Source organism: Daphnia magna, linkage group LG5, assembly GCF_020631705.1.
Source record: "Daphnia magna isolate NIES linkage group LG5, ASM2063170v1.1, whole genome shotgun sequence".
NCBI classification, from domain to species: Eukaryota; Metazoa; Arthropoda; class Branchiopoda; order Diplostraca; family Daphniidae; genus Daphnia; species Daphnia magna.
In genome coordinates, this window is record NC_059186.1 from 8,828,653 (window position 1) to 8,842,073 (window position 13,421).

Here is a 13,421-nt window from a genome sequence, read left to right on the forward strand (position 1 = left end):
TTTGAAATTTGGCCAAAAATGAAAAAGTGGGAAGGGTATAGCCTTCCCACTTTTGTCAAAATCGGTCAAAAACGACATCTCTTGAAATTATCCAAAAATCACACGGCATAATCGAAATTAAACGCTGATTTCGATTTAGTGTTTGGTTTTCTCATTATACGAGCCGTTTCAAAAATTAACGAAAACAGTGCTGTTAGCGCAACAACTTAATTTAGGCTTTTTAACGTTTAAATAAAAAACTATAAAATCAATAGAAAAATAAACCTGATTTTCGTGATTTTCATTCAATTCTGAATCGAATTCATGTATTTTAAGCAAAATTTGAAATTTGGCCAAAAATGAAAAAGTGGGAAGGGTATAGCCTTCCCACTTTTGTCAAAATCGGTCAAAAACGACATCTCTTGAAATTATCCAAAAATCACACGGCATAATCGAAATTAAACGCTGATTTCGATTTAGTGATTGGTTTTCTCATTATACCATCCGTTTCAAAAATTAACGAAAACAGTGCTGTTAGCGCAACAACTTAATTTAGGCTTTTTAACGTTTAAATAAAAAACTATAAGACCAATAGAAAAATTAACCTGATTTTCGTGATTTTCATTCAATTCTGAATCGAATTCATGTATTTTAAGCAAAATTTGAAATTTGGCCAAAAATGAAAAAGTGGGAAGGGTATAGCCTTCCCACTTTTGTCAAAATCGGCCAAAAACGACATCTCTTGAAATTATCCAAAAATCACACGGCATAATCGAAATTAAACGCTGATTTCGATTTAGTGATTGGTTTTCTCATTATACCAGCCGTTTCAAAAATTAACGAAAACAGTGCTGTTAGCGCAACAACTTAATTTAGGCTTTTTAACGTTTAAATCAAAAAATTTTAAACCAATAGAAAAATAAACCTGATTTTCGTGATTTTCATTCAATTCTGAATCTAAATCATGTATTTTAAGCCAAATTTGAAATTTGGCCAAAAATGAAAAAGTGGGAAGGGTATAGCCTTTCCACTTTTGTCAAAATCGGCCAAAAATGACATCTCTTTAAATTCTCCAAAAATCAGACGACATAATCGAAATTGAACGCTGATTTCAATTTAGTCATTGGTTTTCTCTTTAGACTAGCCGTTTAAAAAATTAACGAAAACAGTTCTGTTAGCGCACCAACTTCATTTATGGTTTTTAAAATGTAAATGAAAAACTATAAGACCAATAGAAAAATAAACCTGATTTCCGTGATTTTCATTCAATTCTGAATCTAAATCATGTATTTTAAGCCAAATTTGAAATTTGGCCAAAAATGAAAAAGTGGGAAGGGTATAGCCTTTCCACTTTTGTCAAAATCGGCCAAAAATGACATCTCTTTAAATTCTCCAAAAATCAGACGACATAATCGAAATTGAACGCTGATTTCAATTTAGTCATTGGTTTTCTCTTTAGACTAGCCGTTTAAAAAATTAACGAAAACAGTTCTGTTAGCGCACCAACTTCATTTATGGTTTTTAACATGTAAATGAAAAACTATAAGACCAATAGAAAAATAAACCTGATTTCCGTGATTTTCATTCAATTCTGAATCTAAATCATGTATTTTAAGCCAAATTTGAAATTTGGCCAAAAATGAAAAAGTGGGAAGGGTATGGCCTTTCCACTTTTGTCAAAATCGGCCAAAAATGACATCTCTTTAAATTCTCCAAAAATCAGACGACATAATCGAAATTGAACGCTGATTTCAATTTAGTCATTGGTTTTCTCTTTAGACTAGCCGTTTAAAAAATTAACGAAAACAGTTCTGTTAGCGCACCAACTTCATTTATGGTTTTTTAAATGTAAATGAAAAACTATAAGACCAATAGAAAAATAAACCTGATTTCCGTGATTTTCATTCAATTCTGAATCTAAATCATGTATTTTAAGCCAAATTTGAAATTTGGCCAAAAATGAAAAAGTGGGAAGGGTATAGCCTTTCCACTTTTGTCAAAATCGGCCAAAAATGACATCTCTTTAAATTCTCCAAAAATCAGACGACATAATCGAAATTGAACGCTGATTTCAATTTAGTCATTGGTTTTCTCTTTAGACTAGCCGTTTAAAAAATTAACGAAAACAGTTCTGTTAGCGCACCAACTTCATTTATGGTTTTTAAAATGTAAATGAAAAACTATAAGACCAATAGAAAAATAAACCTGATTTCCGTGATTTTCATTCAATTCTGAATCTAAATCATGTATTTTAAGCCAAATTTGAAATTTGGCAAAAAATGAAAAAGTGGGAAGGGTATAGCCTTTCCACTTTTGTCAAAATCGGCCAAAAATGACATCTCTTTAAATTCTCCAAAAATCAAACGACATAATCGAAATTGAACGCTGATTTCAATTTAGTCATTGGTTTTCTCTTTAGACTAGCCGTTTAAAAAATTAACGAAAACAGTTCTGTTAGCGCACCAACTTCATTTATGGTTTTTAAAATGTAAATGAAAAACTATAAGACCAATAGAAAAATAAACCTGATTTCCGTGATTTTCATTCAATTCTGAATATAAATCATGTATTTTAAGCCAAATTTGAAATTTGGCCAAAAATGAAAAAGTGGGAAGGGTATAGCCTTTCCACTTTTGTCAAAATCGGCCAAAAATGACATCTCTTTAAATTCTCCAAAAATCAGACGACATAATCGAAATTGAACGCTGATTTCAATTTAGTCATTGGTTTTCTCTTTAGACTAGCCGTTTAAAAAATTAACGAAAACAGTTCTGTTAGCGCACCAACTTCATTTATGGTTTTTAAAATGTAAATGAAAAACTATAAGACCAATAGAAAAATAAACCTGATTTCCGTGATTTTCATTCAATTCTGAATCTAAATCATGTATTTTAAGCCAAATTTGAAATTTGGCCAAAAATGAAAAAGTGGGAAGGGTATAGCCTTTCCACTTTTGTCAAAATCGGCCAAAAATGACATCTCTTTAAATTCTCCAAAAATCAAACGACATAATCGAAATTGAACGCTGATTTCAATTTAGTCATTGGTTTTCTCTTTAGACTAGCCGTTTAAAAAATTAACGAAAACAGTTCTGTTAGCGCACCAACTTCATTTATGGTTTTAAAATGTAAATGAAAAACTATAAGACCAATAGAAAAATAAACCTGATTTCCGTGATTTTCATTCAATTCTGAATATAAATCATGTATTTTAAGCCAAATTTGAAATTTGGCCAAAAATGAAAAAGTGGGAAGGGTATAGCCTTTCCACTTTTTGTCAAAATCGGCCAAAAATGACATCTCTTTAAATTCTCCAAAAATCAGACGACATAATCGAAATTGAACGCTGATTTCAATTTAGTCATTGGTTTTCTCTTTAGACTAGCCGTTTAAAAAATTAACGAAAACAGTTCTGTTAGCGCACCAACTTCATTTATGGTTTTTAAAATGTAAATGAAAAACTATAAGACCAATAGAAAAATAAACCTGATTTCCGTGATTTTCATTCAATTCTGAATCTAAATCATGTATTTTAAGCCAAATTTGAAATTTGGCCAAAAAAAAAAGTGGGAAGGGTATAGCCTTTCCACTTTTGTCAAAATCGGCCAAAAATGACATCTCTTTAAATTCTCCAAAAATCAAACGACATAATCGAAATTGAACGCTGATTTCAATTTAGTCATTGGTTTTCCTCTTTAGACTAGCCGTTTAAAAAATTAACGAAAACAGTTCTGTTAGCGCACCAACTTCATTTATGGTTTTTAAAATGTAAATGAAAAACTATAAGACCAATAGAAAAATAAACCTGATTTCCGTGATTTTCATTCAATTCTGAATCTAAATCATGTATTTTAAGCCAAATTTGAAATTTGGCCAAAAATGAAAAAGTGGGAAGGGTATAGCCTTTCCACTTTTGTCAAAATCGGCCAAAAATGACATCTCTTTAAATTCTCCAAAAATCAGACGACATAATCGAAATTGAACGCTGATTTCAATTTAGTCATTGGTTTTCTCTTTAGACTAGCCGTTTAAAAAATTAACGAAAACAGTTCTGTTAGCGCACCAACTTCATTTATGGTTTTTAAAATGTAAATGAAAAACTATAAGACCAATAGAAAAATAAACCTGATTTCCGTGATTTTCATTCAATTCTGAATCTAAATCATGTATTTTAAGCCAAATTTGAAATTTGGCCAAAAATGAAAAAGTGGGAAGGGTATAGCCTTTCCACTTTTGTCAAAATCGGCCAAAAATGACATCTCTTGAAAATTCTCCAAAAATCAAACGACATAATCGAAATTGAACGCTGATTTCAATTTAGTCATTGGTTTTCTCTTTAGACTAGCCGTTTAAAAAATTAACGAAAACAGTTCTGTTAGCGCACCAACTTCATTTATGGTTTTTAAAATGTAAATGAAAAACTATAAGACCAATAGAAAAATAAACCTGATTTCCGTGATTTTCATTCAATTCTGAATCTAAATCATGTATTTTAAGCCAAATTTGAAATTTGGCCAAAAATGAAAAAGTGGGAAGGGTATAGCCTTTCCACTTTTGTCAAAATCGGCCAAAAATGACATCTCTTTAAATTCTCCAAAAATCAGACGACATAATCGAAATTGAACGCTGATTTCAATTTAGTCATTGGTTTTCTCTTTAGACTAGCCGTTTAAAAAATTAACGAAAACAGTTCTGTTAGCGCACCAACTTCATTTATGGTTTTTAACATGTAAATGAAAAACTATAAGACCAATAGAAAAATAAACCTGATTTCCGTGATTTTCATTCAATTCTGAATCTAAATCATGTATTTTAAGCCAAATTTGAAATTTGGCCAAAAATGAAAAAGTGGGAAGGGTATGGCCTTTCCACTTTTGTCAAAATCGGCCAAAAATGACATCTCTTTAAATTCTCCAAAAATCAGACGACATAATCGAAATTGAACGCTGATTTCAATTTAGTCATTGGTTTTCTCTTTAGACTAGCCGTTTAAAAAATTAACGAAAACAGTTCTGTTAGCGCACCAACTTCATTTATGGTTTTTAACATGTAAATGAAAAACTATAAGACCAATAGAAAAATAAACCTGATTTCCGTGATTTTCATTCAATTCTGAATCTAAATCATGTATTTTAAGCCAAATTTGAAATTTGGCCAAAAATGCAAAAGTGGGAAGGGTATAACCTTTCCACTTTTGTCAAAATCGACCAAAAATGACATCTCTTTAAATTCTCCAAAAATCAGACGACATAATCGAAATTGAACGCTGATTTCAATTTAGTCATTGGTTTTCTCTTTAGACTAGCCGTTTAAAAAATTAACGAAAACAGTTCTGTTAGCGCACCAACTTCATTTATGGTTTTTAACATGTAAATGAAAAACTATAAGACCAATAGAAAAATAAACCTGATTTCCGTGATTTTCATTCAATTCTGAATCTAAATCATGTATTTTAAGCCAAATTTGAAATTTGGCCAAAAATGAAAAAGTGGGAAGGGTATAGCCTTTCCACTTTTGTCAAAATCGGCCAAAAATGACATCTCTTGAAATTCTCCAAAAATCAGACGACATAATCGAAATTGAACGCTGATTTCAATTTAGTCATTGGTTTTCTCTTTAGACTAGCCGTTTAAAAAATTAACGAAAACAGTTCTGTTAGCGCACCAACTTCATTTATGGTTTTTAAAATGTAAATGAAAAACTATAAGACCAATAGAAAAATAAACCTGATTTCCGTGATTTTCATTCAATTCTAATCTAAATCATGTATTTTAAGCCAAATTTGAAATTTGGCCAAAAATGAAAAAGTGGGAAGGGTATAGCCTTTCCACTTTTGTCAAAATCGGCCAAAAATGACATCTCTTTAAATTCTCCAAAAATCAGACGACATAATCGAAATTGAACGCTGATTTCAATTTAGTCATTGGTTTTCTCTTTAGACTAGCCGTTTAAAAAATTAACGAAAACAGTTCTGTTAGCGCACCAACTTCATTTATGGTTTTTAACATGTAAATGAAAAACTATAAGACCAATAGAAAAATAAACCTGATTTCCGTGATTTTCATTCAATTCTGAATCTAAATCATGTATTTTAAGCCAAATTTGAAATTTGGCCAAAAATGAAAAAGTGGGAAGGGTATAGCCTTTCCACTTTTGTCAAAATCGGCCAAAAATGACATCTCTTTAAATTCTCCAAAAATCAGACGACATAATCGAAATTGAACGCTGATTTCAATTTAGTCATTGGTTTTCTCTTTAGACTAGCCGTTTAAAAAATTAACGAAAACAGTTCTGTTAGCGCACCAACTTCATTTATGGTTTTTAACATGTAAATGAAAAACTATAAGACCAATAGAAAAATAAACCTGATTTCCGTGATTTTCATTCAATTCTGAATCTAAATCATGTATTTTAAGCCAAATTTGAAATTTGGCCAAAAATGCAAAAGTGGGAAGGGTATAGCCTTTCCACTTTTGTCAAAATCGGCCAAAAATGACATCTCTTTAAATTCTCCAAAAATCAGACGACATAATCGAAATTGAACGCTGATTTCAATTTAGTCATTGGTTTTCTCTTTAGACTAGCCGTTTTAAAAAATTAACGAAAACAGTTCTGTTAGCGCACCAACTTCATTTATGGTTTTTAACATGTAAATGAAAAACTATAAGACCAATAGAAAAATAAACCTGATTTCCGTGATTTTCATTCAATTCTGAATCTAAATCATGTATTTTAAGCCAAATTTGAAATTTGGCCAAAAATGAAAAAGTGGGAAGGGTATAGCCTTTCCACTTTTGTCAAAATCGGCCAGAAATGACTTCTCTTTAAATTCTCCAAAAATCAGACGACATAATCGAAATTGAACGCTGATTTCAATTTAGTCATTGGTTTTTTCTTTAGACTAGCCGTTTAAAAAATTAACGAAAACAGTTCTGTTAGCGCACCAACTTCATTTATGGTTTTTAACATGTAAATGAAAAACTATAAGACCAATAGAAAAATAAACCTGATTTCCGTGATTTTCATTCAATTCTGAATCTAAATCATGTATTTTAAGCCAAATTTGAAATTTGGCCAAAAATGCAAAAGTGGGAAGGGTATAGCCTTTCCACTTTTGTCAAAATCGGCCAAAAATGACATCTCTTTAAATTCTCCAAAAATCAGACGACATAATCGAAATTAAACGCTGATTTCAATTTAGTCATTGGTTTTCTCTTTAGACTAGCCGTTTAAAAAATTAACGAAAACAGTTCTGTTAGCGCACCAACTTCATTTATGGTTTTTAAAATGTAAATGAAAAACTATAAGACCAATAGAAAAATAAACCTGATTTCCGTGATTTTCATTCAATTCTAATCTAAATCATGTATTTTAAGCCAAATTTGAAATTTGGCCAAAAATGAAAAAGTGGGAAGGGTATAGCCTTTCCACTTTTGTCAAAATCGGCCAAAAATGACATCTCTTTAAATTCTCCAAAAATCAGACGACATAATCGAAATTGAACGCTGATTTCAATTTAGTCATTGGTTTTCTCTTTAGACTAGCCGTTTAAAAAATTAACGAAAACAGTTCTGTTAGCGCACCAACTTCATTTATGGTTTTTAACATGTAAATGAAAAACTATAAGACCAATAGAAAAATAAACCTGATTTCCGTGATTTTCATTCAATTCTGAATCTAAATCATGTATTTTAAGCCAAATTTGAAATTTGGCCAAAAATGAAAAAGTGGGAAGGGTATAGCCTTTCCACTTTTGTCAAAATCGGCCAAAAATGACATCTCTTTAAATTCTCCAAAAATCAGACGACATAATCGAAATTGAACGCTGATTTCAATTTAGTCATTGGTTTTCTCTTTAGACTAGCCGTTTAAAAAATTAACGAAAACAGTTCTGTTAGCGCACCAACTTCATTTATGGTTTTTAACATGTAAATGAAAAACTATAAGACCAATAGAAAAATAAACCTGATTTCCGTGATTTTCATTCAATTCTGAATCTAAATCATGTATTTTAAGCCAAATTTGAAATTTGGCCAAAAATGAAAAAGTGGGAAGGGTATGGCCTTTCCACTTTTGTCAAAATCGGCCAAAAATGACATCTCTTTAAATTCTCCAAAAATCAGACGACATAATCGAAATTGAACGCTGATTTCAATTTAGTCATTGGTTTTCTCTTTAGACTAGCCGTTTAAAAAATTAACGAAAACAGTTCTGTTAGCGCACCAACTTCATTTATGGTTTTTAACATGTAAATGAAAAACTATAAGACCAATAGAAAAATAAACCTGATTTCCGTGATTTTCATTCAATTCTGAATCTAAATCATGTATTTTAAGCCAAATTTGAAATTTGGCCAAAAATGAAAAAGTGGGAAGGGTATAGCCTTTCCACTTTTGTCAAAATCGGCCAAAAATGACATCTCTTGAAATTCTCCAAAAATCAGACGACATAATCGAAATTGAACGCTGATTTCAATTTAGTCATTGGTTTTCTCTTTAGACTAGCCGTTTAAAAAATTAACGAAAACAGTTCTGTTAGCGCACCAACTTTATTTATGGTTTTTAACCAGATCAGCGCACGCCTCATAGGACATGTATACGGAGTCTGTTTTGCCTTTTTTAGCAAACGGTTTCCGAGATATTATGGCGAATTGGCGACCATGCCGTACCCTATCGGGAACTTCCTGAACGGAGTGAGGGCCCCTAGTTATTGAACATGTAAAACTAAACAAAAAAACTTCCATGACTTTTACCTGTATGACGATGCTCGGCGATTCCTTCTTGAGGCACTCAAGGACTTCAGCTAGCTGCCAACAAAGTGAGAAATTATGGCATGACTAATTGGATAATGCCTTAAATACCTTTATTAATCAATACGCTCACCAACGGAGCTTTGTTATTGTGCAACGCTCATCGAGGTGCAAACACGCGTACACTTCCAACGTGCGTGTAAAGATCTCGTCAAGTTGTCATTCATTAACTATACAATGCTGATCGAAATCGGCCTAACAATCGATCGATAAATTCAATATGTTGTAGACTCCTCCTCCCCTTGAAGGCGTCGTCTATCGAAATCGCTACATGGCAGTACAAGTTTTTTATTTATTTGCTAAATAAACGGACAACTATCGAAAAAGAGTTGTCTATTAAAAAGTGGATCAAACGGCGTTCCGTAGTTGCCCCTTTTTATGTAGACGACCATGATCGAAACAATGGAGCTCACACGGCCTGTGAAAAAACCTGTCCGTTGCCGGGCGACGCACTAAGCCTCGCCTTGAAAAATAACTTCGCGGCCTGATTTTTCCCTATCTTCATGACCGACGCGCCATCTCTCTGAAAAAAAATCTCCAGAAATGTCGAGTCGCTCTTAGATTGCTCCGCATTCCTTTATTGTTGAACCGATAATTGACAGGACGCCTTCGTTAATCTCCGCGTTATCTCCTCTACAACACGACGTCAAGTTTTGCGACGCAGCATCTAAAATAAGAAAACGTATAAAGGATACGTACGAGACCCTGAAATCGACTCGAGTTGGCTGACTAAACTGCTCCACACTCCTTCGTCGTTCAGCCGATAAAAACGGGGACTCGACCGGGAGCTGCTGCGTTACTAGGGGCCCTCACTCCGTTCAGGAAGTTCCCGATAGGGTCCGGCCTGGTCGCCAATTCGCCATAGAATCTCGGAAACCATTTGTCCTTACGGCAAAACTGACAACGTATCCATGTAGGATGAAGACGAAGTGTGAAGTAATCATCCCCGCTTCACCCCGCCTCCCCATTTTTGTCAAAATCGGCCAAAAACGACATCTCTTGAAATTATCCAAAATCCCACGGCATAATCGAAATTGAACGCTGATTTCGAATTAGTCATTGGTTTTCTCGTTAAACAAGCCGTTTCAAAAATTAACGAAAACAGTGCTGTTAGCGCAACAACTTAATTTAGGGTTTTAACGTTTTAATAAAAAACTATAAAACCAATAGAAAAATAAATCTGATTTTCGTGATTTTCATTCAATTTTGAATCGAATTCATGTATTTTAAGCAAAATTTGAAATTTGGCCAAAAATGAAAAAGTGGGAAGGGTATAGCCTTCCCACTTTTGTCAAAATCGGCCAAAAACGACATCTATTGAAATTATCCAAAAATCATACGGCATAATCGAAATTAAACGCTGATTTTGATTTTGTGATTGGTTTTCTCATTATACCAGCCGTTAAAAAAATTAACGAAAACAGTGCTGTTAGCGCACCAACTTCATTTATGGTTTTTAACATGTAAATGAAAAACTATAAGACCAATAGAAAAATAAACCTGATTTCCGTGATTTTCATTCAATTCTGAATCTAAATCATGTATTTTAAGCAAAATTTGAAATTTGGTCAAAAATGAAAAAGTGGGAAGGGTATAGCCTTTCGACTTTTGTCGAAATCGGCCAAAAATGACATCTCTTGAAATTCTCCAGAAATCAGACGGTATAATCGAAATTGAACGCTGATTTCGATTTAGTCATTGGTTTTCTCTTTAGACTAGCCGTTTAAAAAATTAACGAAACTGTTAAAGCACCAACTTCATTTATGGTTTTTAACATGTAAATGAAAAACTATAAGACCAAGAGAAAAATTAACCTGATTTCCGTGATTTTCATTCAATTCTGAATCTAAATCATGTATTTTAAGCCAAATTTGAAATTTGGTCAAAAATGAAAAAGTGGGAAGGGTATAGCCTTTCCACTTTTGTCAAAATCGGCCAAAAATTACATCTCTTGAAATTCTCCAGAAATCAGACGGTATAATCGAAATTGAACGCTGATTTTGATTTTGTCATTGGTTTTCTCTTTAGACTAGCCGTTTAAAAAATTAACGAAACTGTTATCGCACCAACTTCATTTATGGTTTTTAACATGTAAATGAAAAACTATAAGACCAAGAGAAAAATAAACCTGATTTCCGTGATTTTCATTCAATTCTGAATCTAAATCATGTATTTTAAGCAAAATTTGAAATTTGGTCAAAGATGAAAAAGTGGGAAGGGTATAGCCTTTCCACTTTTGTCAAAATCGGCCAAAAATGACATCTCTTGAAATTCTCCAGAAATCAGACGGTATAATCGAAATTGAACGCTGATTTCGATTTAGTCATTGGTTTTCTCTTTAGACTAGCCGTTAAAAAAATTAACGAAAACAGTTCTGTTAGCGCACCAACTCCATTTATGGTTTTTAACATGTAAATGAAAAACTATAAGACCAAGAGAAAAATAAACCTGATTTCCGTGATTTTCATTCAATTCTGAATCTAAATCATGTATTTTAAGCCAAATTTGAAATTTGGTCAAAAATGAAAAAGTGGGAAGGGTATAGCCTTTCCACTTTTGTCGAAATCGGCCAAAAATGACATCTCTTGAAATTCTCCAGAAATCAGACGGTATAATCGAAATTGAACGCTGATTTCGATTTAGTCATTGGTTTTCTCTTTAGACTAGCCGTTTAAAAAATTAACGAAACTGTTAGCGCACCAACTTCATTTATGGTTTTTAACATGTAAATGAAAAACTATAAGAACAAGAGAAAAATTAACCTGATTTCCATGATTTTCATTCAATTCTGAATCTAAATCATGTATTTTAAGCAAAATTTGAAATTTGGTCAAAAATGAAAAAGTTGGAAGGGTATACACTTTCCACTTTTGTCAAAATCGGCCAAAAATGACATCTCTTGAAATTCTCCAGAAATCAGACGGTATAATCGAAATTGAACGCTGATTTCGATTTAGTCATTGGTTTTCTCTTTAGACTAGCCGTTTAAAAAATTAACGAAACTGTTAGCGCACCAACTTCATTTATGGTTTTTAACATGTAAATGAAAAACTATAAGACCAAGAGAAAAATTAACCTGATTTCCGTGATTTTCATTCAATTCTGAATCTAAATCATGTATTTTAAGCCAAATTTGAAATTTGGTCAAAAATGAAAAAGTGGGAAGGGTATAGATTTGGCTAACGTCCGAAGTTGCCAGTTCGATTAATTGTGAAAAAAAAATTGGACACGAACTAGTAACAGTTCTTGCATGGCGGCTTACGGAGTTTCGCCCATTGTAGTTTTAGTTTTAATTTTTTCCATTGAAATTATCTTCCGTTCCATTCATAATTGGATCACGAAATTCCTTCGTTATCAGGTAATCTTGTAATTTTTATTTGACCTCGATATAGACTGTACTTTATTTATTATTAATTTTTTGTAGACGTGTTTACTTTCTGTAGCAGACGGTAGAGCGGTTTTCTTTCGTTTAAAATACCCACTTTAAAAGATATGTCCCAGCCTTAACTTAAAATGGTTGTGCAAGTGAAGGAAAATAAATAAAACTATGATGTATTGCAAAAAACAAGTCGAATAGGGTACACAGTAATGATATCGGGTTTTGGACCCGGTTCCACTACCCGAATGCCCATGAGTGGAAATTCCCAATTATTACAGTAATTTTAATGAAATTATACCGTTGCTTAATTAAGTAATATTCTAATAAAGGAAAAAAAAGTTATAAAGTTAAAAGGCATTGTATTACGGAAAGGAAACAGAAAGAAAAATAAACAATAAACATAAATTATAACAAACACAAAACAAAAAAATAACGGCTTGGGGATTTTGTATTTTTGCCTGACAGGGTTCAGGTCCCTGGACGAGATGGAGTTGCAACTGAATGCGTAAGGCAAGTTGCGCTAGTATAGCGAATTGAGCTGCCTATCTCTTGCTGCAAATTGAGGCCAGGGACCTGAACCCTAACAGGAGTTGTCGTCATGTTTTGCCTGACAGCCTTCAGGCCCCTGAACGAGATGGAGTTGCTTAATACATATGTAGTGAGACCATGTTGACAACCTCACACGGCCTGTGGAAAAACCAGTCCGTTGCCAGGCGACGCACAAAGCCCCGCCTTGAAAACAACTTCGCGGCCTGATTTTTATCTATCTTCATGACCGACGCGCCATCTCTCTGAAAAAAAATCTCCCAAAACTTCGAGTCGCTCTTAGATTGCTCCGCGTTCCTTTATCGTTGAGCCGATAATTGACATGACCCCTTTGTTAATCTCCGCGTTATCTCCTCTACAACATGACGTCAAGTTTTGCGACACAGCATATAAAATAAGAAAACGTATAAAAGATAAGTACGAGACCCTGAAATCCACTCGAATGGGCCGACTAAACTGCTCCGCACTCCTTTTTCTATTCAGCCGATAAAAACGGGGACTCGACCGGGAGCTGCTGCGTTATTTCATCTACAAAAGGAGACCAATCTCAGCGGCACAGCATCTAAAATAAGAAAACGAACGAAAGATTAGTGTCAACACCCTGAAATCGCCGCGCCATCAGCGCCATCTCTAGGGTTAAGTCTCAGAAAAAGTGTCGGTCGATCCACCGGTCGTTGTAGAAGGGTAGGGGTGCCTGTATCAGGGGGTT

At 33.3% G+C, this 13,421-nt stretch overlaps 1 long non-coding RNA gene across 1 annotated transcript; it reads right to left on the minus strand.

Annotated features, from left to right (window-relative positions):
• Positions 1-8,610: 8,610 nt before the first annotated feature.
• Positions 8,611-9,072, minus strand: LOC123472353. Its single transcript, XR_006646772.1, has 3 exons — positions 8,839-9,072; positions 8,731-8,784; positions 8,611-8,661 (listed from the first exon to the last, which is right to left on the minus strand). It is a non-coding gene; the product is annotated as an uncharacterized LOC123472353 (long non-coding RNA).
• Between the last annotated feature and the right edge of the window lie 4,349 nt (positions 9,073-13,421).